Below are 15,190 nucleotides of genomic sequence, written 5' to 3'. Positions count from 1 at the left end.
GCCATGCCCACTATTTTATATATTTTCCATAGCTGCTTTCAGGCTACAATGATACAGTTGAGTAGTTAATAAAAACAGAGTTTGTATGGCCAATAAAGCCCAAAATATTTGCTGATTCTTTGCAAAAAAAAAATTGCCTCACTCTGGTATAGAATCTTGGAATATAGCAGTCACACTCTATAATAATTTTAAAATCTAAGATGATATTTTCTTGTCAATTGCTTAGGAGAAATAACATGAAAGTGATTTTCTCTCTTTGAATTAAAAAGCCTGATTGGTTGAACCACCCTTCGATCTCTGATAGATGTGTTATTTTCTTTCATTAACTCAGAGGGCTATCAGTTCAGCAGGGTTAGGAAGGACTTCCAAAACAAAAACTGAAAGTTTTAAAAATGTAAGTCCTTATGTTTTATTAAGATGGTGACATGAGAGGCTCATGAGCTTCTTTCCCCCCCATAATCATAGAGCTACACACAAAGCAGTTCCCTCTGGAAGAGATCCAGAAACTAGCCGAGCAACTCCTACACTTCAGACAAATACCCACATCAAAATGGGTAAGAAAGGCTGAAACATATTCTGGCCATAAACCCCAGCCCTTACACTGCGCCATAGGATCAAGCAGGAACCCACAACTCCTAGCTTCTCCTTAAGGAGAAAAAGGCTTGGACACTACCACACCCAGCGCCCCCAATTTTAAGACTCTTACTGGAGAGATGGGCCTCTAAAACACCCACCTCTGAAAACCAGTGCAGCTTGTGTCCAGGTGATCCATAAGACTCTAGAAAACAATTCCTAAATGGTGTGTGAACATTCACTGAGCCTATTCCCCCAGGGCTCAGCACAATATGAATATTGTGAATTGAACCATCCTTGCATCCCAGGAATAAACCACACTTGATCACAGTGTATGATCCTTTTAATGTAGTGTCACATTTGAATTGATAATATTTTGTCAAGGATTTTTCTATCATCGGGGATATTAGCCTGTAATTTTCTTTTTCTCATATTGTCCTTGTCTTGATCATGGTGCTTAATCCTTTCAATGTGCTCTTGTAGTTGGTTTACTACTACCTTGTTGAGAATTTTTGTGTTTATATTCATAATAGTTTTAACAAATATATATTCATACCCTCTCAACTAGCATCACTAGAAATTATTTATATGTAAATATGCCACATCTTATAGAATATTTAAATATGTCAGTGTTTAACATACATGAGCTGAAGGAAACAGAAAAAATAAATAACATTACTTTTTAAAATCCAGCAGTGTATAATTTAAATTAATTTCTCTTGATTCCAGATATTAAAAATTCAATATCCCTTGCTTTGGTACTACATTAAATCTTAAGCAGTCTTTTGCATCTAGTGAAAATTTTGACCCACTAGTATAGGAACTAGTCCTCTTTCTGAGCATCAGTGAAATCCTTGAAAGCAACTTTGAAAGAGCTCTGGACTTGATCTGTCCAGGCTCCATACTCCCTTATAATGTGACTTGGGAGAAACCTCTGGCCCTCTTGTTGCCTCAGTTTCCTTATTAACCAATGTGATTAGTGATTAAAATATTTCTAAGTCTGTATCCTCATCCCAAAAATATGCTCCTAAAGTTAAATGTAGTTAGAGTCCCATCACTTTTATCACTTTCATGGTACTACCTTGGACAGTGGTTCTCAACCTTGGCTGCACATTGACATCATTTGGGGGAGATTTAAGAAGACCAATGTTTGGTCCCATCCATAAGTATTTTTTTTCCAGTTGCTCTGGGTTTGGCCTGAGCATTGGTATTTTTTAGAAGCTCCGTAAGAGGAGCCAAGGTTGAAAAGCACTGGCCCTTGATCAAGTCACCATCTCTCTAAACTTCATTATTACAGCAGTTGCTATTGAATTTCACAGTTTCCATTTTTCCCTCTCTAACTGCAGCCAGGATTATGTTTTTAAATTTATATGACTGTCCAATGGTTTCCCATCAGAAAGTAAAATATAACTCCTGGCCGTGGCTAACAGGATGACATGACCTGGCCTCAGCCGTTTGCCACTTCCTCCTCTCTCACCGTCCTCCTTCTTGCCTCCTCCTGGTCTCCTGAACACACTGATCACACTACAGCCTCAGGGACATTGTGCTTGTATTTTCCAGGCATCACATGACTCTCTCCTTGTGTCTTTCACATCAATTTCGCTATTTTAATGTCACTGTTGTTATTGTTGTTTTTTGTTTTTTTGTTTTTTTTGAGAGGCCTTTCCTGAACACCTACTATGAATAGCTGGTTCTGATGGGAAATGGCAGGATAAAATGTTAAATGGACCTTTCAGTTTATGTCATTAATGTGAACCAGTCAGTAAGAAGGGTGATCTTTTATAGGTCATTCAGTGTCTCTGGGCTTCAGTTTCTTTATCTGTAAAACAAGGGAAGCTTAATTCACTCTGTGAATATTTGTATGCAGTTTGCCTCCTTGTTTTCCAGTCCCCTCTCTCAGTGAAAGTCAGTGGTTCAATGCTAACATGAGAATGTGAAATAGGACTGTGTTTTTAATATTCACATAGTCTAAGAATCCAATTCTTGAGTTCAGTAAGAACTATTGTGTGAGATGACTGTTCCCACTGAATATGTTACCCACTTTTTCTTCCTCATATGCTGGCCATATTGTTTTCAGGTGATTACGTCAGTCATACCATCTAGATTATAATAAGTACTATTCAAATCATGATGGATATTGAACAACTTGAGGATGGAATAAAAATGTCTTTGTTTATGTAGTCAATTTTGTCTTATTATAAGTAGGAATTTAATACTGCTATTTGGTGCTGCTAGAGCAGAAATTACTTAAAATTATATTTACTTCTGATTTGAATTCATGAAGATTTTTGCAATTCATATTAATGTTCATGTCTATCAGTGTTTTCTGGATATAACTATAAATATTACCATAATCAGAGGGGTATTCTTTTTTCATCTATTTATCTATTAATTTCATAAATATTGACTGAATGCCTAATGTGTGGCTCTGCTAAATGCTGAAGATCCAGAAATTAAAAAGTACCACAAATAACCACAATACAGAGATGTAAATGCTGATGAACCAAGGCACTAAGTACTAGAGGACAGTGGTGTGATGACCTCCTGGAGGGAGTCATGGTTTTGTCAGGCAATGCTTCAGAGAGGATGTAATATCTGACCCGAGTCTTGTGCAAGATGCAGGAATTTGCTACATGGAAAAAAATGGGAAAAGAGGAGAGCAGAAGATGAAAAGCTTGTAAGAAAGAATTTGGCAGAAATGATTTTTTAATGAAAGACCTGAAGGCCTTTGGTACCAGTTTCTTCATCTGCATTTCCAATAGGAAGTCACCAACCTTGAGGACCTTACAATGAAACTCAGTATGATGTTGATGAAATGATAACTGGGCCGTTACTAAGATTCATGAATATTTTCCCATGGAAAGTTCCCATAAAGTCTGTTGTTTCTCACAGATTCATGAGCCTGCAAAGGAAAGGCCTATAAAAAGAAATGTTTGTGCTCATGAGTGTAAAATCTTGTACCCTCTGCTATGATTATAGCATGTTGACTTGAACCTGTTTGTATACAATAAGAGGGTATAAATGCTATCAATGTTGATCGCCCTTTTTCAGCCCAGGAGTCTTGCCTGGTTGGTCCTTTTATATTTGCTTTAAGTGATGTTGAAGATAGTGGATCAATGTGGGAGGGAGTATGTGTCATGTAGATTCTGGACTTTCGTGCTCAAGTAATATGTAAAACTTCATGAACTAACTTAGGCACTTTCCAAGTTGGATTTGTTATACATATCAGTTCCTCAGTGTTTTTAGGGGCTTAATACAGGATGTTCTTTTACTAATTTTTTGACTGTGCTGCCAAATGTTTTTCCGAAAAAAAAAATCAATTTAATGCTTTGCAAGTAGAAATGACAGATGGCTTTATTGGCTTTACTTAGTTGTAACAGAGAGAAAAGAGCTATTATACACTGGACATTATATTGTAGTTTGGTTTCTTCTATCATAGCAAAGAAAGTTGACAACTAACGAGAGAGAAAACACTATATATTATACCTAAATGATTCTTTTCCATATTGGTATAATTAAAGTCTTGGTAATTCTCACAAAGTTGTTTTCATAATAAATGACATTTTCCTGATGGAATTAAATGGATTTTTTTTCAAGGTAAGATTTAACCAATTGATCCTATGAAGAAATATTACAATCCTATAAAGTGAGAAGTTAGCCATATGCAAAGTCAGAGAGCATAGTCCTCAAGACTCCCCTCACTCCTGATACCAATGGCAAGTTTGGGGGTTCCCAGGACCTCTTTCAGGTTCAGTGATTAGCTGGGACGGACAGAACTCCCCTAAAACTGTTATACTCAATAGTTGTGGTTTATTACAGACAAAAGAGACCAATTAAAATCAGCAAGGGAAGAAGTACATGGGACGCAGTGCAGGAGGGTTCCACGCATGGAGGTTCCAGCGGTCCTCTCCCTGCGGAGTCATGGGCAACATTACTTTCCCAGCAATGAGGTGCGAGAACGCACACAGAATTGCTAATCAAGGAAGCTCATCTGAGCCTTAGGGTCCAGAGTTTTATTGGGGCTCCATGGTTGACTTCCCACGTGGCTGACCTTTATTCTCCATCCTTCCTAGAGGTAATGCAGTTACTACCTGGCCCAAAGCCCCCATCATAGCTCACACTCTTAGATTGTCAGGTGGCCATGGCCCCAAGTAAACAAAGACATTCTTCCTGTGGATCACTTCCCAGTTGAAGAGGCCTTTGAGTAAGGTCAATTCTTTAATACACAGAAACCAATATGAGTAACTGTGAAAAGAGCTGAACATTTTGAGGGCAAAGTCCGTCTTTTAAGACATGACCATTTTTTTGTTTTGTTACAGAAGCTTCATGAATAGTCAAAAATGACCTGCTAGGATCCAGATCTCAATTCATGTGTCCTGGTTTGGGTGTGTATTAGGCATGTAATCCAAAACGTTGTTTTATTTTCCTATGCTTTAGTTTCATGGATGATAAAACCAGAGTAATCAACCCTGCCTATTTCACTGGATCATTTTGAAACCTAAATGAAAAAGGTGTGTAAAAGAGCTTCACAGAGATTCATAAAAATGTAATTTATAACACTCAATATCTCTGAAAGAGAGCTGGCAGTTATGAGTGACCAAACTATCTGAGTTAGCAATTTTTGACTTGAAATTGTAAAGACTATTGTTAGCAAGGGACATGATTATTGTAAATAGAATTTGGTGTTATGTTGGCAATACAACAAATAAATATATAAATATTTTATTTCAGATACATAATTCCTATTAATAGACTGCAGGGAATTTTTATAGACAAATCTCTTTTACTCTACAAAAATAAATGAGGGCTAGTTTAAGAAACATGAGATCAATGGAGGACGAATTATGCATGTAATGCATTGGTCCACACATTTTATGTGGCTCATGTTATCATTAATAGTGAAAGATTTAACCATGACAGGGATATTTTATGCTGATGTATTTCATTATTTAAGAAATAATGCCAAATAGAATTAGAACTAGTAGGAAGCTGCCTTTGAACAAGGCCCTGAACTCCTTCTGTAATTAGGCATTATTTTAATTTGTTTAGTAAAATGCAGCTGCTGACAAAAAATACTTGTACTTTTCTGAGACTGTCATAATTTGAGAAGTTGAATAACCATCAGTTACATTCCAGCTACATGCAGAACATTTCATTTAAAGAACACTTGTAGGAAAAGAAAATATATCCGTGTAACATGCATTGACTTTTGTTAGCAGTTATAATCATGATATATTGTCTTAGTTTGTTCCTTTTGTTGAAAACAGAAAAGGGAGGAATTATCCATCTGGCTTTTGTCCTGAAGTTGAGCCCAAGAGGGAGGTAACATAGGGTGAAGACTTAGAATCCTTGCACCAAATCAGTGTCCTGCTGACATCACGAAGCCAAGGTTCTCTGCATGGTCCCTGTCACCCACCTCTAACTCTTTCACACGCAAGGTCTTCCAGATGTTCCTCAGGAGAATGTGCTTCTTTATAATAAAAGTTATGTTATCCCAGATATTCCTATGGCACCCATTTACAAGAATTTGTAATACATTCCCAAACATCTGCAGATAGTATCTTCATAATTACTTTTGAGATTACCAGCCACCTGTCACAGGGATTACTACTATGAAAGATGTCAAATGGGAATTAAGGTGTTTGTTTTTTTAAAAATTAGGCCACCAGCTTTTTACCATAGACATATTGTGGGCAGATAGGAGCATTTCAGCACACAGTTTTATTAGGTACAATAAATTTGGAGGCTGCGTATTTTGCTGTGATTGCATATGCATATTTGCTCTGTGCATATGAATGCAGCAATAACTGAAAACTACTTAGATGGTAGTAGGACCTTGGGCTTTGAGCTTCTGATGAAAAGGAGATGTTCAGCTTCTTCATTTCTTGTACCAAAATATATTTGCTTAAAAAGCAATTGGAACTACTTAGAAAACGTTATGCTGCTTTGCCTCATGGAAACGCTGTGATTTTGATTTTGTAAATGAAGAACTGTATTAGAGAGAATAACTTTTAAGATTTAGGGAGGAGAAAAGGACAGAAGAGTTGGGAAACTGAAGACTAGTTGGATGTATGTGCGGAAACAGCTATGGAATATCTCATAGTGTCCATGTGAGAAATAAGAGCAAGGAATATTGGTTTGCCTTTGGCCTCTGCTTACTTTTTCGGGCCTAACAGTCAGCTAAGATTTTTAAGCGCGATAGACCCGACTTTGAACATTTAATATATGTTATCATTTAATTTGCATACTATTGGACCCAATAATAGAATTTAAATAACATATGTACTCCTGGAAGTATGATATTTTCCCTTTTGGCTGTAAGGATAGCGTATACTTTCTGTTTTCCTCCTTTTGGACACTCCTCCAGTTAGGTGGAACTGCCTCATCTCCCGAGAGCTCAGTCCTGATAGTTTCTTTCCTATTTTCCTCAGTGACTGGGTCATTTCACCTAGTTTCAAAGTCTACAATACCATCTCCAGGCAAATGGCTTCCCATGTAGGTCTCCAGCCAGGTCTTCACCAGCCACAGGGCCTCCTCCAGACTTAGCATTTCTCTGTCTCTTCTTCTATCTGGCTGGCCAGAGAGAGAGGTAAGACCTGAGGCTCCAGTTTGGATTCAGAGGCCTCTTAGGTCTCTAGTGTAATACACAGCACATTCTAGCTTTCTAGTATAGTTTTCATTGGGTTTAGGGCCCAATGGCCAATTAATAATAAAGGTGTGTGTGTGTTTTTTCTTCTTCTCTTTTTCCTTTGACAATTTTTCCTTTGGTCTGTTTCATGAAAACCTTATTGTGAGGGACAGTTGTGGTCTCGGGGCAGGATTTGGGTATTTATGACAGAGATGGTATCTAGTTCGAAAAACCTACAATATTTATTACTTTAATTTTTATAAAAAATTTACCAACTCCTGCAATATATAATTCTAGTCTAATAAATCTGGAATATAAAAATGAAATAGAAAAAAAGTCTGGGAAAATATGAAACACCGAAATTTAAATAAGAGTATGAGACTTCAAATATAAGACCAACAAATACAGAATAAATTTAGAAATATTATCAAGAAATAATTTCTAAATTAGATTCTTGATATATATCGTTCTACAGGTGATTACATTTTATATTTGATTAACCAGATAATTTTTCTGCCATAAAATATAAATAATATGACAAAACACACATAAAATATGAATTATCCTGATGAATAGAAAATATTAAAATTATACCAGTTTGTTTTACAAAGATAGTATAATTCTGCATCTAAAATATAAAATTAAAAACAAAATCATCTTTAAAATTAGAGGATTCAGCAGGTAAATTAGGTTGCATTAATTAGTTACATAACCAATAAAACATAAATATAAATATAATTAAACAGCATGTAAATGATTATATAATGTTAAGTGAAAAAAGCAGGTTATAAAATTGTATCTACCATACATTGCTTCCCTGAGTAAATACATATGGGAAATAAAAATATTATAAGTAAACATACCAGCATTGACTCTAGTCTTACTAGGATAGTGAGATTATATAAGGTTTTGAAAAAATCTATTTGAATAAATCTTTTATAATATGACTAGAGGCCTGATGCATGAATTTGTGCATGGGTGGGGTCCCTCGGGGTGGCCTGTGGGGATCGGGCCCCAGCTTGTGCCCCCAGCCTCATAGCCCCACAGCCCTGCCTGGCACCCTGCTGTGGCCTGGCTCCGCCCCCTCACCTGGTCCATCATCCTGTCTGTGGGGCAATCGATTGGGGCAGGCCCCCCGCCTGGCTCCCTCAGTGCCTGAGAGCTGGGCAGCAGCCCTGTACCCTGCCACTATTGCTGGTCACCATCTGTGGGGCAATCGGTGGGATGATTGGGCCACTGCTCGCACCAGGCCACCGCTCACCTGCTCCATCATCCTGCTGCTCCGGTCCTGCTCTCGTCAGGGCCCATCGGGGCCGGCAGCGCTTCCACTGCTGCCCACTGCCAGCACTACATTGCTGGCACCTGCCATGTTCCACGCCACCCCCTGGTGGTCAGCATACATCATAGTGAGCGGTCGAACTCCCAGTCTCCTGGTTGAACAACCACCGAGAGGACAATTTGCATATTAGGCTTTTATTATATAGAATTGTATTCACTTTACACTAAAAGGAAATTTTTAATTAAAAAAATTTCATCTACCTAATTTTTACATGCATTACAGATTATTCACCTTCAGATAAGATTTGGTGGGAAGATAATTTTTGGGCTATATACAATATTTTACTTTCTACTAAATTCATCATGCTAATGTTGGCTATCCTTATTGCATGTTAAACATTTTTTCAATGTTGAGTCACTTATGACATTAATTTTTATCATTATGATATCTATACATTTGATCAATACATCTTCTATTTTGCTTTTTTCCAAATTGTTTATAAAAATATTTACACTAAAATGAAACCACTGTCTTGAAGTTCTTGATGCACCTTCTAAATCTCAAACACAGTTGACTAATCTCAGTTTTTCTATTCCTGTTTTATGGAGTTTGGGCTCTGCTTCCTGAAGTTTTCTGTCCACTTGAGCACAGCCTGGCCTCGTTTTCTTCCATTATTCCAACCATCTTAATGGAAGTATTTACCAAGGTTGTACATCTTCTGATCACTCCTCTTTGTTTGTTATTTTCCTTGAGTATCTTGTCTGCTTCCAATTTTCTAAACATCGCCTCTGTGAAGATGACTCCCAAATGTCATTCCAGGTCTGTCCCTCTGCGCTCTGGACTTGTATTTCTAAATGTTTATTTGATATCTACTTGGCTGTTCTAATGGAACTTAAACTCAACATTACCCAAACTCTCTTTATTCCTTTCAATGATAGTACTTCTTGTCACCTAACTTTGAAGTCATAGTTAACCTTTCTCCACTTTCCATTGCTTGCTATTGGGTGAATGCTATCTAAGCAACATTCCTTGGTTTTTCCACGCAGCTGAGAGAATGTGCGGAACTGTAGGGACCTGGCCTTTAGACACAGATGACTTCAAGTTCAGACCTTCCCACAAACTGGCTGTGTGACTCTGGACAATTTTCTTAAGCTTTCTGTGCCTCAGTTTCCTTATTTGTAAATTGGAGATGCTAATACTATTTTAGCATATTTTTCTAGGGTTATTTTGAAGAATAAAAGGTAATGTATGTTATGTCCTCAGCAGAGTACCTCGCAGAGTAGTACTCAATAAATCTTATTTATTAAGAGCAGATTTTTGTGGATGACCTGCTGCTCTCCTATACTGCTGGCGATATTGGAATAAACACTCATATATGATTCAACCCTGTCTCTGCTTAATTGGCTCAAGTAGTGACAGGCAACATGGGCCCATTGATTGTCTGGTTACATATTCTGGCAACCACGAAGGGATGTAAGCGAGAGACTCCTCTGGGTGCCCCCAGGTGTTTTCCTGTTTTGAGTCCCAGCCACAGCCTCAGCAATCGCTATAGTCTCACCTAAGACAAAGGACATTCTAACCTGGCTGAGAGTTGTGCGCCCCCGGGACCTGGGAGTCAACCTTGGACCTGGGAGTCAACCTTGGAATTCAGTCCATCCCTAGTCAAGAACTAACTAAAATCATGGAAAGATTAACAACCTTGTTGCCCAAATGATGGAGTCCCACCTCAGCTCCTCCCGAGCCCACCTTGCCTACTTCCCCTTGTAATCTTTGTCTACCCTATATAAGCAGCTGGCTTATGGGGGGCTGCAGAGCAGATTTTTGTGGATGACCTGCTGCTCTCCCATACTGACAGCAGTATTGGAATAAATGCTCATATATGATTAAAATAAATCTTATCGCCCTAACCGGTTTGGCTCAGTGGATAGAGTATCAGCCTGTGGACTCAACGGTCCCAGGTTCAATTCCGGTCAAGGGCATGTACCTTGGTTGCGGGCACATACCCAGTAGGGAGTGTGCAGGAGGCAGCTGATCGATATTTCTCTCTCATCGATGTTTCTAACTCTCTATCCCTCTCCCTTCCTCTCTGTAAAAAATCAATAAAATATATATTTTTAAAAATAAATCTTATCTATTATAATTATTTCCATTGCAAGTGCTATACCACCTTACATATCCTGTTCAGGCTCTTTTTATTTCTAAGGCCGACTACTATTATACTGTGTCACATGATGGACATTCTGGCTTGTGCACAATAGAGCTACATTATTTTTTCTACAATGCAATTTTATTTTTTTATATTTTTATTTTTTGTTATTAAAAGGAATTTAATAATCTTAATTAATGCAATTTTAAAGTTTATGTGGAATCTACTGAATCCTGGTAAGACTTATGCCTCATGTGACTTCTGATTAAGGGAAGGGAAAAACTGCACAGTGGAAACATTGGGTTCCTGCCTTACAGTGGAGCATTTGGTGTGAGAGCAGCAGGTTACGAAGCCTAAAAACAATAAAAAAATAAAAAATAAATCCAAAGTCAGATGCACAATGTGGAATGTAAAAATAAAACAAAACAGGAGGTCTCACGCAACATCAGCTCAAGCAAAATTAGTTTGGGGAGAATTTACGGATCAGAAAATCTCAGAACAGGAAAATGGGAAGCTGTGGTGTTGACGCTGGATATTTAAGCAAGACTTACTTTGTTAAGCAACAACAAATAATTCCTCTCTGTGGAGTCATCTGCTCTCTGGGTCACGGTGTACATCAAGAGGCACAGTTCCCTGTCTGTTTTTTCTTTCATCCATAGGCAACTACTTTTTACCTCAATGCAGCCATTGGCTCAGAATGAAAACATCATATAATCAATTTACAGCTTGATTTCAAATCAATTGTTTGTCCAGCCATTGATTTAGGAAAATCTCTGGTTGCCTGGTGGTTGCTGTAGAGTGACAGGCTCTTGGCTCTGGAATCTGTGTCTGACGTGAGTGCATAACTATGTTGGCCATGTGACTTGTGCTTAGAAGGGACCCCCATATGGTTTAATGCTTTGCTATTGCCATCTTGAAATTTTTATAAATTTTGAAGACATTTTTACCTTGCACTGGGCTCTACAAATCATCTAGCCAGTCATGGCTTGAATGAACCTTCCGTGCAAGGACCTCTTAAAGGACAGAGCTGGGACTTCATCAAGTGCTTACAACACGTTGAAGGAACTCTTGTATTTGCTTATTTAATGTGATGTCTATGTGGGGCAGAATCTGGTTTGAAACTTGCTTTAGTTAGAACCCAGGAAGTTGTGGGGAGTAGTTATCTCTCTTCTCCCATTGCTGACTATGATTTTCTACCAAAAATGTATCTAAAAGTGTACAAGAGCAAATTGGCTTAGCTCAGTTCCCAATAGCAACATCCAGTTTTCAAGGGCTCCATAGTTCATCAAAACATCTATAATAATAAAAGTGTAAAATGCAAACAGATGAAGCCAGGGCTGTGAGAGAAGCCCAGATCCCGGGTGTCAGAGAGAAGCCGGTGCCGGCAGCCAGGGGAAGGAAGGCCTATTCTTGCATGAATTTCGTGCATCAGGCCTCTAGTAGAAAAATAAAACACCTGATACAGAACTTTTTGTGAGTTAAGTACAATTGAACTTGTATGAGAGTATTCTTATGCTATCAGAAAGCTAAATAAAATCAGATTATAAAAATTAATTATCACATTAACTTCTTTTGCTAAAGGCTATAATTTTTCATCTTATTCCCCTACACCAAGCATAATATCTCTATATACAGTTCAACTGGGAACAGTAGTTGGGTTGTTTTTTTTTGTGTGTGTGTGTGTGTGTTCTTTTACTTACGCAAGTGAAACAAAATTAGAGTATTTAAGAAAGTGGTTGCTCCCAAACTACCACAGGGTCTTTTTGTTTAATGAGCACCCCAAGGCCTTTCCAGTGGTGACAGTGTGGCTACTGTGATGGAAGGCCTGGGCAGGTCTGACCTGCGCTAGGAAATGCTTAGTAGGATCCGCAACTCTTTTCTCATCCCTAAGACTACCCAGCACTTGCCATGGGACTGTGGCTGGATTTAAAGGACACCTGGCATGAGCAATGCACTGTGAACATAAGGAACTGCAGGTTTTATAGAGACCTTTATTTACTGCCTATCCTGTGAGCTATTTCACATTTGAATGAATCAGGCAAATAACAGGAAAACAAAACAAAAACTCAAGATTCACAATTCAATACTCTCAATTTCTTCTACTTTTTTTTTTAAACCTCACCCAAGGATATTTTTCCAATGATTCTTAGAGAGAAGGAAAAGACAGAGAGAAATATTGATGTGAGAGAAACACATCGATTGGTTGCCTCCTGCACATGTCCAGACCAGGGCCTGGGCCAGGGAGGAGCCTACAACCAAGGTATGTGCCCTTGACTGGAATCAAACCTGGAATCCTTCAGTCTGACGCTCTATCCACTGAGCCAAACCGGCCAGGCAATTTCTTCTACTTTTGATTGGAGTTATTGTGTTGGGTTATGGGTATGTCCAGTTATTTAGAATAATGTAATACTCTGGGTTTTATAGCCAGAACTATTTATTCCCCTTAATCAGCTTCTGTAGATATTAAATATCAACATTTTAACCTTATGTTCTTATATTAGTTTCAGAGGTAATCAGTACTTTCTTCTAACATTCTTCCACCACTAAAATGTCTACACAGTTTATTAGACCTCATTCACAGGGCCATACAAAGAGAAAGTAGAGTGCTTTATTTTAGATAAGGAAGGGCCACAATTTATCATAAGAAGAACATGTCACATGTTGTAGTCAGCAGTTCTAATAGCAGTAATAAATATGGCAGTAAGTTAATGTCAACCACATAATTTAATACTGGTAATTATATACCCACAAACCTCATACAAGCTAGGCTCATACTTTCAGTTCCAACAGGCACATATGCATCATTACATGACTGTGGGTTTTCAGATGTTTCACCAGACAAGTATTTTTTATCCCAATGCTATGTGGTGTCAGGTCAAAAGACTTTCTTCAGGGGTGCGTTGTTTTTTTTTTTTTTTAAAGGAAACCTTAATTAATAAATTTTATGAGAAAGTCACAAAGCCGGATGTATTTACAGCTCTGAACTGAGACCAAGTTGAAGGAAAGAGGCAGTACTCATCACAGAAATGAGAAGGTATGGTTGGGCAATATTCAAGGTTTTCAAAAAAGTGTGTGTTTTTTTTTTCACCTCATATTGAAGGTTTTAGGCCTTTTTTAAAAATTGGAAAAAAAGCAATAGGAGAATGTAAGGGAACAATACCATAATGGGTTTTTCTAATTGGTCATTTATATCTCTGTGGAATTCAAGACACACACAGAGAAAATTGAGGGGGATAAATACTGCTGTTGTTTTTAAACATTTTATTGTGAAATACTTTTCAAACTCTCAGAAAAGTTGCAAAGATGGTACAAAGAAATCTTGTTTAGACTAATTCCCCAGTTGTTACCATTTTAACACATTTTCTTCTTTTATGTATGTATGTATATATGTATGTATGTGTCATCAGTCTCTATCACTTATCTTTTCTTTCCAGTTGATTGTATGTTGCAGATGTGATGCTTTGTTATCCCTAAATATCTGTGTCTATATCCTCCTCTTTCCTAATCAGTACATACACACACACACACATATCAAAATTAGAAAATTAATATTGGTTCAAGAATACTATATAACCCCCAAAACCCCATTTAAATTTCAGTGATTGTCTCAATAATATCATTTATAGCAATAGACAAAAGGAAATAAAGGGGCGGAGGAGGAGGGGTTGGGAGTGGGAGGGGAAGGAGGAAAGCATACTATGGGAAAAACAAAACTTCTGGTGGAGGAATCAGTTCAAGATCAAGAGTTTCATTTAATTGCCCTATTTTTAAAGTTTCCTTCAATGTGCAGCAATTTTTCAGCCTTACTTTGTTTCTTGACCTAGATATTTTAGAAGTGTACAAGCCAATTCTTTTGTAGATTATCTCTCAGTTTATCTAATGTTTCCTCATGCTTAGATTCAGAATATACTTTTTTTTTTGGCAGTAATGTTACAAAAAGGATGCTGTTTTCTTCACTGTACTTTATATTAGGAAACAAGTAATGTCAATTTGTGCTAGTATTAATAATGTTAATTTACAGTCTACCTCTCTAAAGTTCATTAACCACTATTTTGTACTTATTAACAACTAATTAGTAAGTATTTTGTGGGAGATACTTTGAGTTCATGTAAAGTATTCTATTCTTTATTAAATCTTTCCTCACTAGTTTTAGCATCTTTTGCTTATTTTTGTCTGAATCAGTTATTATAAGATTGGTGCCAAATGATGATTTTCCAATTCTATTATCCCTTCTATAATTATTACCTGGAATTTGATGGAAAGTAGGTCCCTCCCCCTCCCTCTTCCCCTCCCCCTCTCTCTTTCCCTCCCCTCCCCTCCCCTCCCCCTCCCGCTCTCCCTCTCCTTCTCCTTCTCCCTCATGAACTTTGAATTCCTATGTAATCAATGGACGGTGTATCCCATTATTTAAATACTCTGGTTATGTAACCACCACCACAATCAAGATATAGAACATTTCTTTTGCTTCTAAAAGTTGTCTTATGTTCATTTGTAATCAGCCCCCCTCATCCCACCCTACACCTTGGCAACTAACACTGATCCATTTTTTGTCACTGTGATTTTT

The sequence above is a fragment of the Myotis yumanensis genome, unplaced genomic scaffold (assembly GCF_028538775.1).
Source record: "Myotis yumanensis isolate MYYU_CA2020_CCGP unplaced genomic scaffold, mMyoYum1.0.hap1 SCAF_5, whole genome shotgun sequence".
NCBI classification, from domain to species: domain Eukaryota; kingdom Metazoa; phylum Chordata; class Mammalia; order Chiroptera; family Vespertilionidae; genus Myotis; species Myotis yumanensis.
This window is presented reverse-complemented; position numbering follows the sequence as displayed.